This window comes from Amaranthus tricolor, chromosome 1 (assembly GCF_026212465.1).
Source record: "Amaranthus tricolor cultivar Red isolate AtriRed21 chromosome 1, ASM2621246v1, whole genome shotgun sequence".
NCBI classification, from domain to species: Eukaryota; Viridiplantae; Streptophyta; class Magnoliopsida; order Caryophyllales; family Amaranthaceae; genus Amaranthus; species Amaranthus tricolor.
The window spans coordinates 34161007-34176431 of record NC_080047.1 but is presented as its reverse complement, the minus strand read 5'-3'; the positions used below and the strand labels follow the sequence as shown (position 1 = coordinate 34176431).

The 15425-nt window shown below is 32.7% G+C and overlaps 1 long non-coding RNA gene across 1 annotated transcript in view; it reads right to left on the bottom strand.

Moving 5' to 3' along the window:
• Positions 1 to 4514: 4514 nt before the first annotated feature.
• The window catches only part of LOC130809573 (uncharacterized), a 13202-nt gene continuing 2291 nt past the window's right edge, over positions 4515 to 15425 (bottom strand). The window contains exons 3-4 of the long non-coding RNA XR_009040876.1: positions 5856 to 6054; positions 4515 to 5293 (exon numbers count right to left, since the gene is read on the bottom strand). This is a non-coding gene — a long non-coding RNA (uncharacterized LOC130809573). The remainder of the gene's footprint in view (positions 5294 to 5855; positions 6055 to 15425) is intronic.

Here is a 15425-nt window from a genome sequence, read left to right as displayed (position 1 = left end):
AATAAAGTGTGATCTTGACTCATTTGTATTAACGTAAATTTAATTAATATCATCTTTTTATAGTTCTTGACTATGTAAAATAACAGATATTTATAATTAAATTTGTATATTAATAAATATGAAAAATAAAATGAGAATATTTAATTGAATAGACTATTAAATTTAAAAATTCTTATCTAGTGAATACGCATCATTCTATACCATTCACAAAGAAAATTAAGTAAAGAAACCTTAGTAAAAATGACTAGTGTATTAACATACTTTATATCTTCCTTTAGTTATGTTATATATTCCCTTCTTTTCAACGCAAAGGTAATTAATATAAATTTTTTATAATTTTTAATTATGTACAGTACAATTATGACAATGAATATAAGGGAGTGTAATTGATAGTGTATTAAAATCAAAGGGGTGAAAGAATAAAATAAAAGAGAAATAACAAAAGGTTAAAAGAAGGAAGCGTAGAAGCAAAGTAAAAGAAAAGGGAATAAAGAATTAGAAAAGCAAGTGGACGTTGCCGACGCTGGATCATTCAAGCTGTCAAATCCGTAGTGCAAGTGGGTCTTCTTTTTTTGGGGACGAAGGAGTATGAACGTTGTATGTCACTGTCAGAGATCCTCCATTTCCCGGTGATTTTCATTCCATTAGACTTTCTTAATGAGTAATGGCCGGAATTCAACTTCCATTGTTTGGAACGCGTCAGGTCCTTTTCCTATCTCTTTATTATTGCTTATTCACCAATTCCATGCATCATTTTGAAGCACTTACTCGTCTTAGTATTACCATTAGGACCGACACTACTACTCTCTCTATTATTTTATTTATTTTATATTATTATTTACTTATTACTTGTAATTTCTATTTTATTTTTAATTTATATGTAAAATATAGTTATCTAAAATTTTATTTGATTCTTTTTAATATAAAGATTATTAATATTAACTTTTATAATTTTTAATAAGACGATTCAAATAAAATTGTACTTAATTATTTTTGCACTATATAAAATAAGCTGAATGATAAATAGTATCATTAACTGTAATATAGCAAATATTTCAGGACCATAAAGGTATATGTCTAATAGGATCATAAAATAAATTGATGAAATTAAAATAATTAATAAATGTATAGATAAAATTACAAAAATTTATTAAAATCAAAACTAAAAGAGAAAAAAAAAACAAGGTAAGTAAGACACCCTAAAATTTGCTGCAAATTAAATGGAAGATAAAAATTTTGTTACTAACTCAAAACATTGCTACTGCAAGTTACTCCATTATTATTGCTGAAATCAGTTTTCGTTTGGAGAATCCTTGGAAGATCTAAACAATAATAATGTACATGTCACAATTTTAAGGTTGTAGAATTAAATCCCAGGACAACCAACAACTGAAAAGTATTATCGTTTTTATTGTATTAAATTTGTCCCATATGTATTTGGTGGAGTGTAGAAAATGAATGTTCTTTTAACATGTGTACATAGTTACTAAAATGGTCATGGTCATCAATCTAGCATTCCGCATAAAGTTAGGGTCTGGGGTGAAAGATAGCGGGCAAATCATATCCATGCCCACACAAGAGAGAGGGAAGGAGAAATGCGTGCAGTCAAATAAGACCCCCAGATAAAAAAGTCGTGCAATGTGAGATGAAAGGATCAAGACAAAAAGGCAAAATGGCAAATACAAAACAAGCTGGGCCAGCATAGGGTCGTAAGAACAAAGAAAGAAAGGAAGTTAATAGACGAAACTACATAAGTCCAAAGAGGTTAATGAAAGGGGACTATCAAAAGTTTGACAAGCGAATACAATGCCTCCAACTACTTCTATCGCTCGTCAGGTGCTCAGAGAGGTGCAACTCACTCAAGTTGATTTTTAATTGCCCCGCCCATGTTCTCTTAGGTCTACCCCGACTTCTCTTACCCTCTACTGTGAGCCTTTCCACCATTCTCACAGGTGCATTAGTCGTCTTTCTCTTCACATGTCTAAACCACCTCAACCTATTTTCACGCAACTTTGCAGATAATGGTAAAAACCCTAATCACTCTCTCACTTCCTAGTTCCTAATAATATCCATCCTCATAAGCGCACACATCCACCTTAATATACGCATCTCTGCTACATCCATATTTTGTTCTAAGGATTTCTTTAGAGGCCAACATTCTGTCTCATATAGCAAACTTGGCCTGATCACAACTCGGTAAAATATACCTTTTAGTCTAGTAGGAAACTTTCTATCACACAACACCCTAGATGCTACTCTCCACTTAAGCCAACAAGCTTGAATCCAATGGGTTACATCTTCGCTAATCTCTCTATTGGTTTATGTAATAGATCCTAAATATTTAAACTTGGTCATACAAAGTACTCATCTTGTCCAATGGTCACCTCTTGGTCACTTTCCTGCTCTAACCCACTAAAGTTGCATTTCAAAAATTCTGTTTTAATACGACTTGTACGCAATCCGTTGCTTTCCAAAGTTGTCCTCTACTCCTCTAATCTTGTGTTAGTTTCCTCACTCGTTTCAGCTATTAACACCATATCGTCAGCAAAAAGCATACACCATGGCGCAGTTTCCTAGATAAAATTTGGAAAGCTCATCTATAATGATGGAAAAAATTGAACAGGCTTAGTGCCGAACCTTGGTGCAAGCCAACTTTTACTAGGAAAGGATCCTTTGTCCCAACTGGTGTTTGAATGTTGGTCGCGACTCCATCATATATGTCTCGTATGGCCTCAATATGTGTCCGTGAAATATCCTTTGTCTTTAGGCCATCCCAAATGATATTACGCGGTACGCTATCATATGCCTTCTCAAGGTCAATATACACCATATGCAGATCATTTTTCCTCTCTCTATACTTTTCCACAATCTCCTAACAACATGTATAACTTCAGTAGAAGATCTCCCAGGCACGAAACTGAATTAGTTCTCCCTTATCACTGTCTCTTGTCTAATTCTTTTCTCTATCATTCTTTTCCAAAATTTCACTGTGTGGCTGAGCAATTTGATCCCTTTATAATTTCCACATACTTGTACATCTCCTTTGTTTTTATAAAGTGGGATAAGTGTGTTGTCCCTCCATACTTCTGACATCTTGTGTGCTCTTAGGATGACGTTGAAAAGGCTTGTCAACCATCTAATTTTGTCTTCTCCTAAACATTTCCACACCTCAATAGGAATGTTATCAGTTCCGACTGTCTTGGCTCTCCCTATCTTTTTGAAAGCATTGCCTACTTTCTCCATAGTAATCTCACTACCTGGGCCATATTCATGTCGACTTTAGGTATCAGGGTTATCGCTTCTCACCTCCTCTAAGCCTCTAGATTCATTAAGGAGTTGGGAGAAATATTATATACTAATAGGATAAATTATGTTATTAAAAGCATTCGATTATTTTAAGTGGTCATAGTGTTTTGCTAAAATAAACTATAATTTGTAGACTAATAGGATTAATTTACAACTAATGTAATCGCGTTATATGAAGTCACTTAGTCACACATATAAGTAATTGATCAGATAAAAGAATGCCCAATGACATATGATGCTTATTGGATATTTAGTGTGAAGAATTTAATAGATGTATTAGTAAGTGTTTTAATTAAGTATTAAATTTACATATTAAAGCTCATAAGTACATGTAAATATTTGATAACCTTCTATTTTGGCCTTATTTTATGTCTATTCAATGTGTATTTTCATGCGGTTGTTGTTTCTTCTTATTATTTTTATGGATTTGATCGCCATTTTGTAGGGTATCTTGTGTTTTACTCGTTTTTGTAGGATTGGCCACATTTTTCCGAGCAGAGCAAGTTAGGGAAGATGCGCCCCTAATCTCTTGGATGTTTTGGAGAGGGAAATGGAGTTAAACCGAGGATAAGAGATAGTGCCAAGCATTCATGCAAAGGTAAGAAGGCAAAAAGGACTTAAGCTTGAGCAATTTAAGAGTCTTTCATGAGATCGATCGGTCGATCACTTTAAATCGATCGGTCAATACCTTGTAGCAACATTTCCAGAAGCCTTAAGCAACATCATTTAGAGATCGATTGGTCGATCACTTTAGATTGATCGATCGATCTTATAGCTTGCATTTTCCAGAAGCATCTCCCTGAAGAATAGATCACTTTAGATCGATCGATCGATCGATCTTGTAGCTTGCATATCCAGAAGCAACTATTTTGAGGAGTTAAGTGATTGATTGGTTGATCACTTTAGTTCGATCTATTGATCGATCTCTTTTCGAGGATGGGCCTTTTGTCGATTTCTCTGACTTGGCGGGCCTCTACACGTCATTCAAAGAATTATTTTGCTGATTTTAAGCTAAAAGGGTTTCACCATTTTAGGAGGTGCTATATAAGGAGAGTTGGTATAACATTAAACATACTTAGTTTTTGCCCTATTTTCATTACTCTAGTTTTTATTGCTTCTTAAGATTTCACTTTCATTTACTAAGAACCCTAGCTTTTAATTTCTACAACTTATTATTGGAAAATCACAAAGTACTTTAGTTAAGGTTTATTGTAGTTATTGTTCATTCATCCACTAGTTTATTGCAAGTTTGGAGTTTTTCTTCTTCATCAACCTCCATTGTTGAGGATTTAAGCTTTATTATTTTCTAGATTTTACAACTTTGTTCTCCAATCGTTCTCATTCTTTGTGGGTATCTTCTAATACTTCTCCTTAATTATTATTGATAGTTTATTCTTATTTGTATTTTATATTGGGAGTTACCAATAAGAGATTTAAAAATAACGCATTATTTGTGTTGTTTCAAAACCCAAGATACAAATAACAGTTACTTGTATCTTTGGTTTAAAACAGAAGATACAAATAGCAGGTTATTTGTATCTTTGGTTTCAAACAAACAATACAAATAAACTATTATTTGTATCCTTTGTTTGAACCAAAGATAGTATCGTTTGTTTGAACCAAAGATAGTATCTTTTGTTTCAAACGATACAAATAATATTTTTCCAATATACAAATAATATATTTAATATTATTATTTTTAATCATATTGATAAATAAAAAATAATAACTGAAACAACTAATTAGAATAGACAATAATTTATATTTTTATTAAATATAATAAATTAACAAAAAAGCTATACTACTCTTGGCCATCTTTTTTTACATAGTACATTAACTCTAAGAATCAGATAAAAATCATATGATATCAATCATGTTGCAGAGATATCATCTAGGACTAGCCTCTTCCCTGAACAAAGTCTTCTTTTTCCTTGGCATAGTAATCTATAGCATGTACACGAGCACTCCAAAGACCACAAAAACCTGTCTGTAAAAAAACAATCTTAAGAATGTCTTTGAGCTTTGTTTCATGAGTATGTTAATAATCATATGGTTAGTGCATACAAAAGAAAACATGGAAAAACGTTATCACCCATGCTCAAAATAGTGAGAGTACCTTCGTATTGGGCTTTTTCTCTCATATTTATTTTGATAGTAAGTCGGCCAATTCTCTAAACTCATTTTCTTCGCAACCAACTTCCAGTTTACAGGCATTATACATGTAAATTGTGGAAAAAAATTTATTCTAATACTAAATTATGTGTATATGTATTGTGTGACAAAGAATTTAGACAGTCAACATTTGCGTCTTTGATCCCAGACCCTCTTAAAAGGGGATAAGGGAACCTAAGGAGACACAAGACAATCAGTAGATATATGAAGTTGTGTTACTATTCAACATATGGGAAGAAAACCACTACTGCTAAGTATCATCAAGCAAAATTAAATACGGTTATTTTTACAAAGAATCCCGAAGCCAGCAGGAGAAAATGAAAGAACTGTAAATATGTGTCAGGGGATTATTAACATACGCACTCAATTAAATTTACCTTAAGGGTATATAAATCAAGAAAGCAAATTGAAGGTGAAGCTATATCCAATATACGCTCGTCTTGCTTCACATCCAATCTGGTGGAAAAAGCTGCTTCAGTTTCTAGTTGGTTTGACTTCCAAGATTTGCTACTATCAAGAGATCCTTCCTTCTTATGACAGGAATTCACCCCAACCAAAATTTGCTACTCAAGTAACCTATAATTTAGCAATATAATTATCAATAACAACTTTAAAATCTATGTTTTTAAATGCAATATTTCAAATAACCTATATTCGATTTATATGATTGTTATTGACATTTAATATTGAATTATTTTGTCATGCTACAACTAAAATTAAACAGAATCATTAAAAATTCAACACAACACTTTAAGCTACAATTTTAAGGCAGCAGTCTCTTTCACTAACACCAAATTCCTCTCTTGCAACTTTCAGCATTCCAAATTAGATTTAATCAGATCCCACATCACAGTCAACCAAAGTATTATCAGCATACGAACAACAATATCCTGATAAAAATGCATCCTCCACCGCTTGAACCCTACCCCTTAAATAAGATAGAAACATGCAGAATGAAGGGAAACAACATGAGTTGGCTATAAGGAGGCATTAATACAAGGCACCATTCCAAATGATTAGCTGTCTAAGAAATGACCTAAAACTTGTACATTCGGAATCAAATTAGCTATGAATTAGAATACTTGTGTCCAAGTCCAACAGAAACTTGATAATGATATAAACGATCTAATTTTGTAGTTTGCCAATTCCACAAGGCATTGACAATATGAAACACTTCGGTCAATCAAATTGAACAGGATGTGTGAGAATTGTTAGCACAGAATCCCAAAAAAAATCCCATCATGAACTTCGATGCGGACATTCCCAAAATAAAAGACTTACATAGTCACAATTTCTACCATCTAACTTTCCAAATTCCAAAGATAGAATAGAAATCTTAAACTTAGGAGTCGTGAGACAAAGAAAAAAATATGAAATCAAGAATCTATACACATTTCCCTTGTACCCATGAGTAGCTTCAAATTCACTACCATCAACATTATCATCACATAGATAACTACCCAAATCGAATGTGGTGTCCTATATATCATCTTCCTTGAAATAACACACGTTTCATTTCAAACAACCTCTGGATGTGTTCCATAAACTTATTATAAAACCTTGTTAGGACCTTAAGATTTTGACTTACCATGATTCTTGACACGATCACAAGAATTACTATCATTCACTCTATACCATCCAAAATATTCCATATTCATATATGATAGGGATGAATATATATATATATATATATATATATATATATATATATATATATATATATATATATACATACATACATATATATATATATATACATACATACATATATATATATATATATACATACATATATATATATATATACATACATATATATATATATATGTATGTATGTATATATATATGTATGTATGTATATATATATATATATATATATATATATATATATATATATATATATATATATATATATATATATATATCAATCTATAAAATTATTGTTTTATTGCATTTTTTATGTTATCATACCATAAATTCTCTACCATAGAGCAATTGATCAAGAAGAGATATAAAAGAGGTGATAAAGAACAAAACAACACTAAGATCAAATCCTTCAACATAAAGAATCATATCAACATGTGTAAAACTATCAATATTGTCCTGGATATGTCCTCAAGAGTGCGTTTCTTTCGTTCCACATCTTCGTTTTGTTGAGGTGCCCTAGGAGCATAGAAGTTATGTGAAATACCATATTTTGCATGAAATGAGTCAAAACCAATTTGATCAAATTCTATACCATGATCGCTTCATACATGAGCAATAGGTAGGTTTTTCAAAGCTTGAAGTTCTTTGCCATTATTGGAAGTCTTGAATAAATTCTTGAGTGTATGGACGTTGAGGACATGGTTTATGGTTATGTTGGAAGAAGAACATTAATGAAGAGCAAGAAGACATTGAAAGGAAGAGGAAGGAGATGCTGCCTTTTATTGAAATTAAACAAGGGTATTTATGTCATTTCACCACTTAACGGAAACATAACGTTTTTGGCATCATAATGTTACTGTAGTGACTTTCCAAAGAGTTGAGTGCTATTTTGTGGAAAAAATTTTAAGAATTGCTACCACTCGCCTTTTGCCATAGTTGGTGCTTACCATGTAGGATTTTCCCTTTTTTTTATTTTTAAAGGTAGCTCTCCATCATCTTCTTGCTTGGAAAGGAGATCATCAAGAGGTAACTTTTTCAAAAATAGACTTCCTCTTTGCCCCTCACCTTTGGTCCCTATTTACTCTTTGATAGACATCTTAGAATCTTACAGACTTTTTTTCATTTGTAAAGGATTTTCCCAAGGAATGAAGATTATTCACTATCAGTGTGAATTGAGTGAACATCTCTCTTATGGATTCATTAGAAGCTATCTTGAAAAATTCGTACTTGTGAAGAAAAATACTTATATTGATTTACTTGAATTGACTAATGCGCTCATACGTAACAATGGGTTTATTCCAAATTACATGGGCAGAAGTAGAAGTGAAAATTCTTTCAAACTCATCTCCATTCAAATTGCAATATAGAAGATTTATGGCTTTGTAGTTCTTGGATATGAGTTCAAGGTCACAATGGTTATAATCATTTTGACATTTAGGGAACCTAACTCCATCTCTTTCGATCATAAGGCTGTTTAGGACCATTTTTGATAATATCCTAGTTTTCAAAATCTTAATCAATAATAAACATTTGTATGAGAGAACGCCAATGAGCAAAGTTGTTTCCATAGAAAAGAGAGGACAGTTAGAAGCACGTCCTTGAGCAGAACCACCATCACCTTAAAGATTCATAATGAAATACCTCAAGGATTGTAAAATCAATCTTTTTGAGTTAGTCTCTAATACCAATTGAAGAATCAAGCAGGGTGATGGAATACTCCAAAGGGGAAGTGTTGAATAGAGTATGAAAACTTTTTGACTTTTTGCTCGATAACATGTTAGGGCCTTGAAATAGTAAGTTATGACCTTGACAAACTAAAAACAAAAGTTGTTTTTGCGGAATAAGTTTGGGACTTGCAGTTTGAGCAAAGATAGAAAACAGAAACTAAATATGCGAAAATAAAGAACACAATGTTGTAAAGAGTTAAGTTCTTTAAAGGACTTTGTCTCTACCTTTCAGCTTTATCCTAACTCTTAGAATTTTAACATATACTCTTTATTTACTTTCCCCTTACATTTCTAGATATCAGCTTTAGAAAAAGATCACACTTATCTTCTAACAACTTCTCGTAGCCAAAATACTACTAACTAGAAACTCTAATCCTAGTGAACTAAAGAAATTTCTCTTCCACTTTTCTTTCTTACTATTAATCGAATATTACAACTATGAAACAAGAAATTACTCTAATGAATATTACGAGCAAGGTTATCAAAATCGAGATTCTACCTAGATCGTTGAGAGGGTAGAATCGAAATTGGTAAAATCGGGTCATACGATCGTGTGATCCTACAAGTATGCATTAATGTGCTTTGGATTACTGAGTATCAATTATATTTGTTCTCTTTTTATGTTTTAAGTTATAAGTAAAAACTTATTTGACTTCATCTATTAAATTTTGAAAAAAAAAACGTTTTAACATTCATTTTTAAACTAAAAATCAAGAAAACTTGAATCTTATGAAGGAATGATATAACTATATTAATTATATATTTATACGTAAATGAAATCTGTATTATATGAAAATATTTTATAGTTGAAACTACCATGTAGGATCAGATTGTTAGATCGTAGGATCGTAGAATCGTGTTATGATCCTACCACCTGAGTTCTTAAGCTAATTAGGATCGCTCGATTCTACCACATTAAGATCCTAACTATGAAAGTAATGCGATGGTATGCTAATGACATCCCAAATCTCCTAAATGACATCCCTTAGCATTAAGTATGTTGAGATTAAGATGGTGAATAAATTCGAGAATGAAATTAAGAGAAATAAATATTTATTGATGAGATTAAAATATAAATGCGAGGATCATTCTCAAATAAAAAAGAATAAAATTAAACTAGAGAAACTAAAAATAAAAAGAGGTGTTAAATCACTGAGACAAATGCAATATCTATCAAACAAAACCAACACACTCCCTATATTCCTATGAGTTTTCCAACCTTTCTATTTATGCTCATCTTTTTTACATTAGAACATTTTAATTTTAGGCTTATTTTTTTCCTATTTTAAATTATATGATCTATACAATTTATTTGTTCTCATTATTCAAAATATCATGTGTATATTTTGTTGCCTAAGAATTTTAATAACGTAATGTTGCTTAGTGTCAGTAAGAGTATTCTTAATCGTAATCTTTTTGGAAAATTGCGTGTGGTAACCCTGAGGTATTTGGTTTTTCACGTGGTAGAAAAATTTTGTTTAAAATCCACATGGTAACCTTGAGGTTTAACCAAACAAACCTGCGTGACCTTTTAGAGTAAAAAAACGTTTGGGAAACATTTGTTAATTCTGTTTGTTGGCTATAAAGAAGCCTTAACTCACCCCTTTAGTTTATTAGCAAGAGTTTTCTTTATAACAATACTATCTTTTCCCCAAATCACAAACTCTAATTTTCCCCCAAATCACAAACCCTAAATACAAAGTTTATTGACTAAATACTACAAAACATAAATTAGACGAAAAATTCTTGCAAAATAATCGAAATTCACCCAACAACAATCGAAATTCACCCAGGATCAATTAAAATATTTGTAAATTAAGATTACTCATATTTATTGCTTGCTAAACTAATTGAAATTCTTGTAAAACTTGAAAATTTGGGTTGATCTTGATCAAATGCCTTCATCAAATGCTCGAAATTGTAGCAAAATTAGGCTTAGGGAAACTAAGGAAATTAGAATTAGAGAAATTAAGTTTAGAAAAATTAGAGAAATTACGATTAAGGAAAATGGGTTGTAAAATTAGATAAATTAGGGAAATTAGAGTTAGAGAAATTATGGGTTGGGAAATTAGGGAAATTTAGGGGAAATATGATCTTCTGAATCTTTTAGTTCTATTCAAACTCAAAAACGCTTGGCTTCCTTACTTATTAATGTTTTCTAAACATTTTTTTACTAAAAAAGGTCACAGATATTTATTTGGGTAAACCTTAGGGTTGCTATGTGAATTTTAAAAAAACTTTGTCTATCACGTGGAAAACCAATTCCTCAACGTTACCACAAAAAATTTCTTATCTTTTTTTTAATATAAGGTTTACCGATATTTCAAAGTCCAACAAAAAAATACAATATATTACTTTGTCTCTTTGATTTTTTTTTTTTTTTGGTCAATTTGGATGAATTCTAAGCAAGTAATGTATTCCTATAAGTTCTGATACAGTACAAAAATAAAGATTCTTAAGTTTCAAACATATCTCTACTTGTTAACATCATTAAAAAGTATTTGGTAAAAGACCTTTTAGTCGACTTTGCATTTATTGAACCAAATGAGTTCATACGTAAGTTTACCAAACATTTCCTAAACAACTAATTTATACAGTTAGCTTAAAAACTAATAAAAAAAGGCAACCACTTTCAACTGATGATCTAAAACAGTTAACAATTACAACCAACAGTCTATAACCAATAATTATTGGCCATTTAGCGGTGTTGAATTTTATATGTCATAGCTCATAGATGAATAAAGAACATCCCACAAGAGCACATTCATTTGTGTCCTCAAAAGCGTCTTAATAGCTTGAAAATTGTGTTGTTACTAGTTGTTACAGTAAGTAAAGCCAATACTAATTAAACGTACCCTAAAATGTTATACAAATTATAATTGAAACATCAACTTTCATACTAAAAATATCCACCTTAAGTTGTTCAGATGTTCAACACAGTATTTTAGATGTTAAGATCGACATAATAAAATTTCCAAACACTCACATTAGTTGTTTTAAGATAGGGAAATTCTATATGGTAGTAAATGTTTTGTTGAAACGCGTATGGTAGCATTTTTGAAGTTTTTTCCATATAGTAGCAACATGTTTCTGCTCTTATATATTAACTAATGTATCCTTATTGGTCTATTTCTAGCAATTTATTGTTAAGTGTAATGGATTGACGATTTATCTCTTATTGGACTTTATTAGCTGACTGCCTTCATTCATCTTCTTCCCCAAATGTCACGCAGCAATAGTTCACCTTCTTCCCCAAATTCACTCCACAATTTTTGTTTTATTCCGTTCTTCACATTAAGAGGAATGAGGAAAAAGATAATTTTTCCATCTGTCTTAAAGACAAATAGTTTGAAATCAATTGCACCAATGACATAATTTGAGCATAATCCAATTCGAAACGAAAACCATTACTACGATTAAACAGTAGAGATGAACAATAATCAAATCTGAACTTTCTCAATAGAAGAGCGTAATTCGGAATAGTCTTTAACAACCTTAAGATGATTCACCATTCTCCAAACCACAACTAATTTATCAACAATCTATTCCAAAGGTTCAACCAATTTCTCCCATTTCGGTTCAACATTCTTCTCCAATACATCTAACTCAATCTCCTACAGTTATCATCCAAATAAAAAACAAGAAATCAATCAATCAATCAAATACCAAAACATCAATGAAATCAAATTCAACTTGCCAATATTGTTTCAAAAAATCAAGAATTCCAAGCCGAATGTGTTTCGACTTAACCAAATCAAAAGGTGAAAAATCAAAATGGTTCAAGGCAACATCCACACTTATACTCAGCTATGAACATGCTACCAATAACAATATTATTAAAGCGCTTCCAACGAAGAGGGAGCCCTAGTAAACTTTAGCAGCTAGAAGTGGCTATGATTTGTTGTCCTTTTAACCTAGAATCAAATGTTGAACCTGTTATTTTCCCTCTCAGTGTTCGCGTTTAAATTACAATTCCTGTTGTTCTCCATTTCGTTGGTTAAGAGGATGGTCCATATGATGTCGGTGCAGGGTTATACATCAATTCGTATTTTAGATATCTTCGGTGGCTTCAAGAAATTGTCAATGTGGGGGAAGGGTAGAGTTGTTTTTTATACTAATACCAGTGTATAGTATAACAAACATATGGTTTAGTGAGGCTTATTAGGAAAAGCTGGATATTGTTAGCAGTGGATGTTTTAACTAATAGTTGCTTGTTGATATAGGGATTAGGTCCATGCTTGAGAAGAAGAAAATGGGGAGAGTTGAGAGAAGGAAGAAGAAGGCGGATTAGGATGAAGGAGAGAGAGAGTGAACGAGATAAAGAAATGGAGGACGCCATTAAAAGGTAGAGTACAAGTAGGCAGTAGAAATGGTGCGAAGAGTGAGAAAGAAAAACAATTAAGAGTAATGAGGAAGAATAGTTAAAAGTAATGAGGTCGAAGAAGAAGATTGAGTTAACGGAAATACAAAGGTTTTTTTGATGATTATGGCTATGGAAAACTCAAGTACAAAGTTTAATGCTACCATGAGGAGAAAACTTAAAGAATGCTACCATTTGCGTTTCAACAAAACACATTGCTACTATATAGAATTTCCCTTTATAATAACCACTTAATTTGAATGTAAGAAAAAATCACTTTAATTGTTTAGCACGCATTTCAAAGTCCAAAGTGATTAACTACAAAAGTAGAGATATTTAACATGCAAACTCTAGGTTGTAAGCAATATACAATCCATAATAACAATTTAAACAATAAATGTAAGGGTTTAAACAACAAATGTTAATAATGTGATTGTTTAAAACCTAGAATATCTGTCTTACAAAAGTTCAAACAACCAAAGTTGAGATCATAAGTTTGGGTGAAAAAGTATTTATTTTTCATTTATTTGAAAATTTTGAATTTAGGCTCTTTCAACTTATATAAATTCACAAAAATATTACCCTGGTATGAGAAACAAGTTTATTTTCGCCAGCTGCTCCAGTTTTCCAGCCAACCAGCCACTGGCTCACTGCCGGCGGGGTTGCGGGGAGGTAGGGGATTTTGAGGGAGAGGTGGAAGGGTAGAGGAGACACAGGTGGACCGACAACTATGGCAAATAGAGACAAAATATAGATCTATAAAGGAACAGCAATGGCGACTATCAATATCTCGACAGCTCACCGAAAAAACACAATAGAACATACAGAGAAGGAAGAAAGAGAAAGCTTTTCTGAGGGGGAGGATAAGGAGAGGGCTCGAGGTGGGAAGAAGGGTGTGCAGCCGCCATCAATATTGCCAGCGTAGCCGGCGGTGTAAAGGGAGGTAGATGTTCACAAGGGAGAGGAGGAAGAGGCTGTAGGAAGGAGACAAGGTGCTCAACCGTCATCACCCGAAGTTCAGCTAGTAAATCAGAGGTGGCGTCAACAACAGCGGTAAAGGTTGAGATTTAGGGCAAAGAAGGTGAACAAAAACTGAGAAACCATCGTGAGGATGAAAATATTGTGCGAGATAATATAGGAAAAGATATCAAAGTGGATATCACTAAAAATTTTGTGAAAGACATCAAAGTGCGAGATAATATAGGAAAAGAGTTTGCCCAAAGAGCCATACCAGAGTGGCGCACTTTCTTTTGCCACAAACGCAACAAGGTGGGGCACGAGTGCAAGGAAAATCAAGATCCACCCCCACAACCACATGGGGAGTGAGGAAAAAGAAGAGAAGACGAAAGGAGAAAAGAAAATGTGGATTGCATCAGCTATCGCCAAAGTTATGAAAGATGTCAAGAATGCGAGCAAAGTGCAAAGGAAGCTAGGGAATAAGTAGAATTTGAGCGCCAACTATAATCACCATGCGAAGGGGAGAGTTTGGGTGGGTTACAGACATGACCGATGCAAAATTGAAACTTGTGGTCACGAGAAATATATCGCCACAAAATCACCACGTTTGATACACAAGAGAGTTTCTATATGGTCTTTGTGTATGGCCAGCAAAGTGTACGCGATAGGAAGGAGCTTTGGCAAGGGTTGCGGAGTTAAGATTACAACACCTCGTGTCCATTCATTAAAGACTTTAATGTTGTCTACAGAGAGGATCATAGGAAGAATGATTCACGAGTGTCTACCTATGAGCTTTACGATATGTGAAAGTGGATGGACAACAAGGAGCTGCACCCAATCACTGAGCAAGGGCAAAATACTCCTAGAATAATAAAGATGATAGGCAAAAGCGCACTTTAACCAAGATAGATTATGCTATTGGGAATTTGCATTGGATGAACAGGCATAGTCAAGCGTATATTTGCTATGCTAATCCCCAAACGTCGGATCACACTCCTTTGATTCTGACCCTCTTCTGAAAAAACCAGTAGGAGAAAAAGTCGCTTTTGCTTCCTGCATTACTTATGTGATCACCATAACTTCTTGAAGGTGGTTAACGATGCTTGGAAGATCAAAACAAAAGGCACAGGGTTGCAGAATCTCTGGTACAGGTTGAAAATTGTCAAGGACTTGGCTTAAAAGGTTGCACACCAAGGAGTTTACAAGTATTAAAGATACAATAAAGAATTAGGAGCAAAACCTTGCAACCATCCAAA